Source organism: Nomascus leucogenys, chromosome 8 (genome assembly GCF_006542625.1).
Source record: "Nomascus leucogenys isolate Asia chromosome 8, Asia_NLE_v1, whole genome shotgun sequence".
NCBI classification, from domain to species: domain Eukaryota; kingdom Metazoa; phylum Chordata; class Mammalia; order Primates; family Hylobatidae; genus Nomascus; species Nomascus leucogenys.
Genome location: NC_044388.1, coordinates 94529883 through 94537517, shown reverse-complemented (window position 1 = coordinate 94537517; position 7635 = coordinate 94529883). Strand labels below are relative to the sequence as shown.

The 7635-nt window shown below is 35.8% G+C and overlaps 1 pseudogene; it reads left to right on the top strand.

Annotated features, from left to right (window-relative positions):
- The first annotated feature begins 5206 nt into the window (after positions 1-5206).
- On the top strand, positions 5207-5731 carry LOC100601737 (annotated as a pseudogene).
- Positions 5732-7635: the final 1904 nt, after the last annotated feature.

Below are 7635 nucleotides of genomic sequence, written 5' to 3'. Positions count from 1 at the left end.
AATGGACGGATTTTCTCCCTCCCTCCTCTCTTTTCATTTCATTCTTCTGACAATTATTTATTGTTTCTAACACTGTTCTAAGTGCTAGGAATGATGAGAGAATAAGTCTGACCATTCTTGAATTTAGCATACATAGGTTAGGAAGGAGAGAAAGACAATGAGCAAGACACAAAAGCACAGTATATAGTATGTTAGACAATAAGATGGAAACTGAATCATTAAGAGGTTAGGAAATACCAACCTGGGCTACAAAATTTAGGTAGGATGTTCAGGGATGCAGAATAGCCACCCCTTAAAAGACAAATTTAGTGAAGTCTTAAAATAAAGGGTAAGTGAGGATGTGAGGCAAGCAGATATCTAGGGGAGGAATAGAGTCAAAACAAAGGAAATGTCAAGTGCAAATATTTTGATGCAAGAACAGGCCTGCCATGCTGTGGTAACAAAAAGGAAACCATCATGACTGGAGTCAGCTACACAGAGGGAGAAAATAGCAAGATATATCAGAGATGGAATGAATAGCCAGATTATACTGGACCTCACAGACCATCAGAAAGCATGTGAATTTTACTATAAACAAGATGATAAGTTTTTGGAGGATTTGAAGAAGAGCAATGAAGGATGCAAACTTTATTTTAAAAGGATGTCTCAACATTTAATGCATTGAGAATATAGAAGAGTGAAAGAGCAGAATTTAGAAAACTATTTTAGGAGTTGATTACATTATTCAGGTGAGAAATATCTCGTATGAGTGTGATAGCAATGGAAGTGGTGAGAAGGGTTCAAGTTATGTACACATTTCAAAGGTGTCAATAACAGGATTTTTAATGGAATGGATAGGGTGTGCAAGAAGAAGAGAGATGTCAAGCACCCAAGATATATGGCTTGAGCCTTTGAAAGAACAAAGTCGCTGTTAGCTGATATGGAGAAGTATTCTGGAGGGATTGGTTTGGGGGAGAATATAAGTAGTTTTCATATGACCATATTAAGTTTGAGATATCTGTGGCACATTCAAGTGGCAATGTCAAATAAGCAGTTGGACTGAGAGAAAGGTCCAAGCTACAGGTATAAGTTTAGGAGTTATCAATATTTAAATAAGCTTAAAAGGTATGAAACTATATAGGATTCTTAAAGATAGAGTTAAAATTAAAAAGAAAGGTTTTATTAAGTCACTGTCCAATTTTTTGGACATACAGTTGTTTAGTTTTACCATGCATATAAAAGTGGAAAAACTGTTCCATGTGTATATTTGAACACATGTCTGATTTTTTTTTAGGTCAACCTTCTTCATGCATAATTGCTTGGTCAAAGACACCTGTAAACAGATTGCAGTAAACATGGTGAATGATGCATCACTGATGGGGGTACATTCCTGTTCTGTGAACACAAGGAGTAGGGTTTATGATGATGTCTGAAGAGTCGAGGACGGTTTCTATGAGGAGACGATGTTTAAACCACATCCTAAAGGCTGCAAAAAATTTTGCACATGACAAGTGGTACAATGGGAAAGCACATTCAATGTACAAAGGAACATAATATGAACAGATATGGCATGAGGAAGAAATATGTAAAATGTTCTATAAATAACTAACTGTTCACATTAAGGAAGCACATGCAATCTGGAGAGCAACACAACACAGAAGTAGGAGTTAACGTTCAAGGATTTTACATTCCAAGTAAATTTTTATTACGTTCTGGAAACATAATACAACTAGAGTGCAGAGATATCGAGGTATCTAGGCAAGGGAAGGTAATTTCATTAAATCTCTATTTGTGCAAGATAGTACTAAACAAAATGCACCTCCATTGGAAACATGATGGGTTAGATCCAGTGGAGAAGCACTTGATCATGGAGGGTCCAGGTTTTAGGCTCTTGGAGTAGCTGTGTTCAGAGATGCAAAGAGCAGTGTTAGGGCTAGTGGAGAGGAGTGCATTGACTTGAGCAGTGTTTGTAACATTACATCTGGACCTGACCTTTCATTAATGCCCATTCCTCAGCACACTGAGCAGGAGTTTCCTGCCCCGTCCCAGTGATTCAGTGCCACTCGTGGCCAAAGCAGGTGTCTTAAATTTAAGAAAAATTATTCTGACGCATGAAGTGTCTGAATTAGAGACATGATTTCTGTTTTGGAAGTCAGAGCTTTATTTTCAAGCACTTATAGTAATTATGAGAGGCAACTTGTGCAATAGAGATAATTCTGGACTGTGATCCTAGTCAGGACCTTGCCCTGCATCTCCCATTTACTCTCTATATGATTAGCTTTGACAAGTCATCAAGAGTGTCTGAGCCTTCTTTTCTTCACTTCTGAGTTGTGTTCTATGAACTTCTATTTCAGGTAACTTTGTTGTAGGAATTAATTGGGATAAACATATGGATGTTCCTTGTAATGAAGTCTACAAATATACGGTATTCCACTGAACGAGGCTAAAAAAATTATTTTAGACACCTCAAAATTTTTTTGGAACAAGGTAGTATATCAAATAACAAAATAAAGTGCTGGCTAGTGGAGGTTTTCAGGGAATCTGATTCAATAAAATACGTGAATAAATTGCTAGTGGCATTATGGTTATTGCAAGTAAATGTTAATTTGAAACACCTTGTTCACAAATTTTAAAATGTATATCCTTCTAATACTATTACATTATTTCTCTTATCTAACCATGTCTTCATAGACATGGTAAAGTAAATATTACTGAATTCTAACAAAATCTGAATTAATGACTTTTAAATATTTAATCAGCCCATTTTGTGGACCGACATTTTTATGTTGGTTAACTTTCTCTTATAGTCTTATTTCTTGCATGTTAATTTTTTGGAAGGCAGTCTTCTTCTGATACAGAAACTTACTCTAGGAAACCAAGACCTTCCAACACAGAGGACAGGAACCCTCTCAATTTAAAGATGTAAGTAGATAAATTCCGATGGTATATGGAGAGAGATAAGAACCAGAAGTTTGAGTTGGGTTTTCTGTCTCTCGAACCATAGCAAAGTCTAGTTCATAAAGGCTCTTTTAAAGGCCTGCAATCTGGCTGTTTCTGGTGTGCAGTCTATGACTCATACTCTATTTGCTTTTTTGTTTGTTTTTAAAATTTTATTCAACAAACTTACAATAAGCATTGGTCTAGGATGAACCATTAATATCCCTGAATATGTAAAGACAGTCTTTCCCTCAAAAGTTGGAGCTTCCTACTGTCCTCCATAAGATTATAAATTCTTGTAGAGGGAGAACTATATCATCCCACAGCACATAGCAAAATAATGAGACTATATTAGATGCTCAATAAATTATCCCTGCTCTTTGTTCATACTAAAGATTGACAAGCCTTTCCTGCTTGTGAATTAACATACATCTGTAATTGGTTCATGATCCTAGCAGCATTCATGAAAGGGATAATCTATGGCCTTTTTATGTTAGCTTATATATTACCCATTCTTCTTCAGGCACTCAAATGGCCTCAATTCAATGAATTTAGTGAATTCAATGAATTCATTAAATTCAATTAATGCTTACTAAAGATTATTTTTGAATAGTATTTATGCAATATTAGGGGGAAGAACAACTTTAAACATTTTTCCTGACATCAAAAAGAACAGAACCTAGTGCAGAAAACTTTTCTTGTCACCTAAAACAACACTAAATGTTAAACACTCTCCTGCAGTCATAAAGGTATTCTAGGAGACACAAAATAAAACGGGGGCGGGGAGGACAATTAAGTGAGGTCAGAACCAGTAAAGAAGATAATGTAGCAGATGCAGCCTGGTAGCTCTTAACTGAAAAAGCCAGGGTAGGGCATCGTTAAGCCTTTGGACTTTTGGAACTTTCCGTGATTAGGTTTAAAATCGCTTCTCAGCTCTGGGTAGATGCAGGTAAAGTCACTGTTCCTCCCTGGACCTCAGTGTCTTCATCTATAACCTGTAGATTATGGTCATCCCACCCACCTATTGTTGACTTAATGTTAAACGAGACAGTGTATTAGGTGCTCATTGCACTATATAATGTATATTAAAAACTAAATAAGTCGAACTTATTGATGTTGCCTTAAATTGGAACATCTTACCAGTTGGTTTATCTTCTATTTTCTCTTCGTATGTTGCAAGACCTTTGCCCTTCCAGCATTGTGCTAGGATCAGAGAAGAAAATATCAGACAAAGCCTATTTTTCTTGCATCGTCGAACCAATGCAGAAGAGAGGAGTTAAGAAAATGACCCAAGGAAACCTCTCCGCAGGAGATTCCCAACTCAGTTTGGGGGTCTTGTAGATGTTCAGAACACATCTCAAAGTTTAAGTTTTGAGGATTTGGCTTCCTTGAATCAAAGAGAAACTCACTGTTTAGCATTCCGAAACCAGCTCCAGCTGTTTCCTCTTAAAACAAGTTATTCACCTGCTCCTTCTGTTATATTGATGGCCTTTGTCCCACTTTGATAGTGTGTCTGTTAGCCTGGGTCATGCCTCCTCTGTATTCTTCACAATACCAGAAACACTGCTGCAGTTCATTAAAAGTTGCAACAATTGGGTCTCCAGTCATTTGAAATCTTTGAAAAGTTTCAACATACTTATTGAACTTTTTCTTTATTTATAGAAAGGAAGAATGTTGAAAATAGTGCACATTCATTTACTCACTCACTCATTCACTCATTCATTCACTCATCAGGTAAAATGAGCCTCAAATGGAACAAAGCTCCCTAGCATTTGCCTGACATGATGGAGTTCGCAAAATGTCTCACACGTTTACATTTAATTCAATGATCACTATGTACTTGTGAGAGAGTATGGATAGGCAGTTCACTACCCTATCAGCTCCCACCATGCCTGGCACAGGGTAGATATATATTTGTCTAGTGACAATGGAAAAAAATCACTTAAATTCTCTGATTCTCAGTTTTCATTTGTGTAAAAAGAAAATGACTAATAACATTGACCTCTCAGGACCATTCTGAAGATTCAATGAGAACTTATAGGACACTCAAAGAACTGTGACTTGCTTACAATTGAACACAAATCAGAACACCCCAAAGCAAATAAAAACTTTGAAATATGATTGATCAAATCATTTACTGATAAATAAGCCATGAAATTAACCCATGATGGATGACTAAGAAAATGTCAAGTAACTTTAAAAATACAGAATTGTCCCAAATCAGTTCAGTAATCTAATGGAAGATAAAAATTTAACCACAGAAAAGAGGTATAAAAATAGTTTGAAAGCCTTCCTTTCGGCCGGAACCGCCATCTTCCAGTAATTCACCAAAATGACAAACACAAAGGGAAAGAGGAGAGGCACCCGATATATGTTCTCTAGGCCTTTTAGAAAACATGGAGTTGTTCCTTTGGCCACGTATATGCGAATCTATAAGAAAGGTGATATTGTAGACATCAAGGGTATGGGTACTGTTCAAAAAGGAATGCCCCACAAGTGTTACCATGGCAAAACTGGAAGAGTCTACAATGTTACCCAGCATGCTGTTGGCATTGTTGTAAACAAACAAGTTAAGGGCAAGATTCTTGCCAAGAGAATTAATGTGCGTATTGAGCACATTAAGCACTCTAAGAGCTGAGATAGCTTCCTGAAACGCGTGAAGGAGAATGATCAGAAAAAGAAAGAAGCCAAAGAGAAAGGTACCTGGGTTCAACTAAAGCGCCAGCCTGCTCCACCCAGAGAAGCACACTTTGTGAGAACCAATGGGAAGGAGCCTGAGCTGCTGGAACCTATTCCCTATGAATTCATGGCATAATAGGTGTTAAAAAAATAAATAAATAAAGGACCTCTGGGCTGTAAAAAAAAAAAAAAAAAAAAAAAAAAAAAAAAAATAGTTTGAAAGTGTTCTGTAATGGAAATATGAAGCAATCATTTGACTTCTTCGGCCCAGGAAAGAACATTCTCTAGTCTAAAAATATCACCTGTCTGGTTCTATTTGCTGAAGTATTCCTATTGTGGAGATGGCCACATCACGGTCTATTAAACTCAAGCAATTATGTATTTGCATCATATAAACTCATCTGCCTTGTTTCAATCCTGTGCTGATCAAGCATACTTCCTGCTCATTTATCTTTCCACTTATCTGGTCCATAGGGAGAGAGTGTACTGCCTAACGCCCAACCTGACATAAAACTCAATCTGCTTTCGATTTATATTTCTCAGTGTAAATTAGTACATTGTTATTCTTGTTTTCTTCATCAGCCTCTCATGAGTTTTGATAGTGTGAGCCAGCATTCCTGTATCTGATAAACTCAGAAACACTTTTAACAATGAATTGTCTAAGACAGGCAAATCAAGAGTCTCTCCATGTATGGATTTGGACCTGCCAATGTGGTAGCACACCATGAGGTCTTGAATAACCAGGCAACTAACGTTTGCCAACTAAACTCCTCTGATGTCTTTATTTTTAAACTCTGTAACACCCAGTGGATGGTTGTTATATTTTTCATGTTTATAGTTTACTTTTCCTTGCTGTCTTATTAAGGAGAAATTAATTTGCTGGGAAATAAATTTATTTACTCCAGATTATGTAGTCAGAGATTCTGCTCTGAAAAAGGAAGATGAGAAACACGGGTGGGTTTCAGGAGTTCACAAATGAAAGAAAAAGGAAACATGCGAAAGGTGCTATGTTTCTCCCTTATTAAATTATAAAATATGAAAAAGAAGTCAGATTCTTTAGATAAAGAGGAAATGTATAATTCAATTTATCTTCACTTTATCTTTTCTCCACTGTTATCCAATCTGGAATTAAAGAGAAAAAGGTTAAACTTGAATCTCTACCCAGTGATGCTGAGTTCTAATGCTTACCGTATCTTCTCTACTTTCTTCTCTTGCCAGTAATGTATTTCTACTTAGGGTACAAGAATATTGTGCTACATCATACTAAATAAAGTCTGGCAAGTGACATAATTATTTATATAGACAATCCTAAGGTTAAAATTTAGCCATTAGAATTAACCAAAAATGTATTAAGCTTGAAGATAAAAGAATAAACATCAATCGCATCTTACATAATAGCAGCAAAAACTGGAAATAAAAATAAAACAATTCCATTTACAGTAACATCATTTAAAAAATCAGGTATACTTTTAACAAGAGTTGTGTAAGACTTGTACATTGAAACCTAAACAACATTGGTGATGGGAATTTAAGAACACTTAAATAAGTGGAGAGATATATGTTCATGGATGGGAATCTCAATATTTTAAAAGTGTCAATTCTCCTCACATAATTCCAGCAGATCATTTTGTGGAAATTGAGAAGCATATTTTAAAAATTATATGGAAATGCAAAAGACCTGGAATACAAAAATCATCTTGGAAAATAACAAAGTTGGAAAGCTTATACCACCTGACTTCAAAACTTCCTATAATGCTATAATTAAGATAGTGCAGTACTGAAATAAGGATCAGCAAGTAGGTCAATGGAACAGAATAAAGACTCAGAAATTGACACTTGTCTCATTATACCATTATTTGATTTTCAATAAAGGCAACTGAACAACCTAATGTAGACAAAAAGCATTTTTTCAAGAAGTGCATCACGAGGCATTTATATGTAAAAACAATTTACTCAACTATACACAATACACAAAAATTAACTCATGAAGGATCATAAATACAAACATAAGAGCTAAAATATCGTAAAGCTTTTATAAGG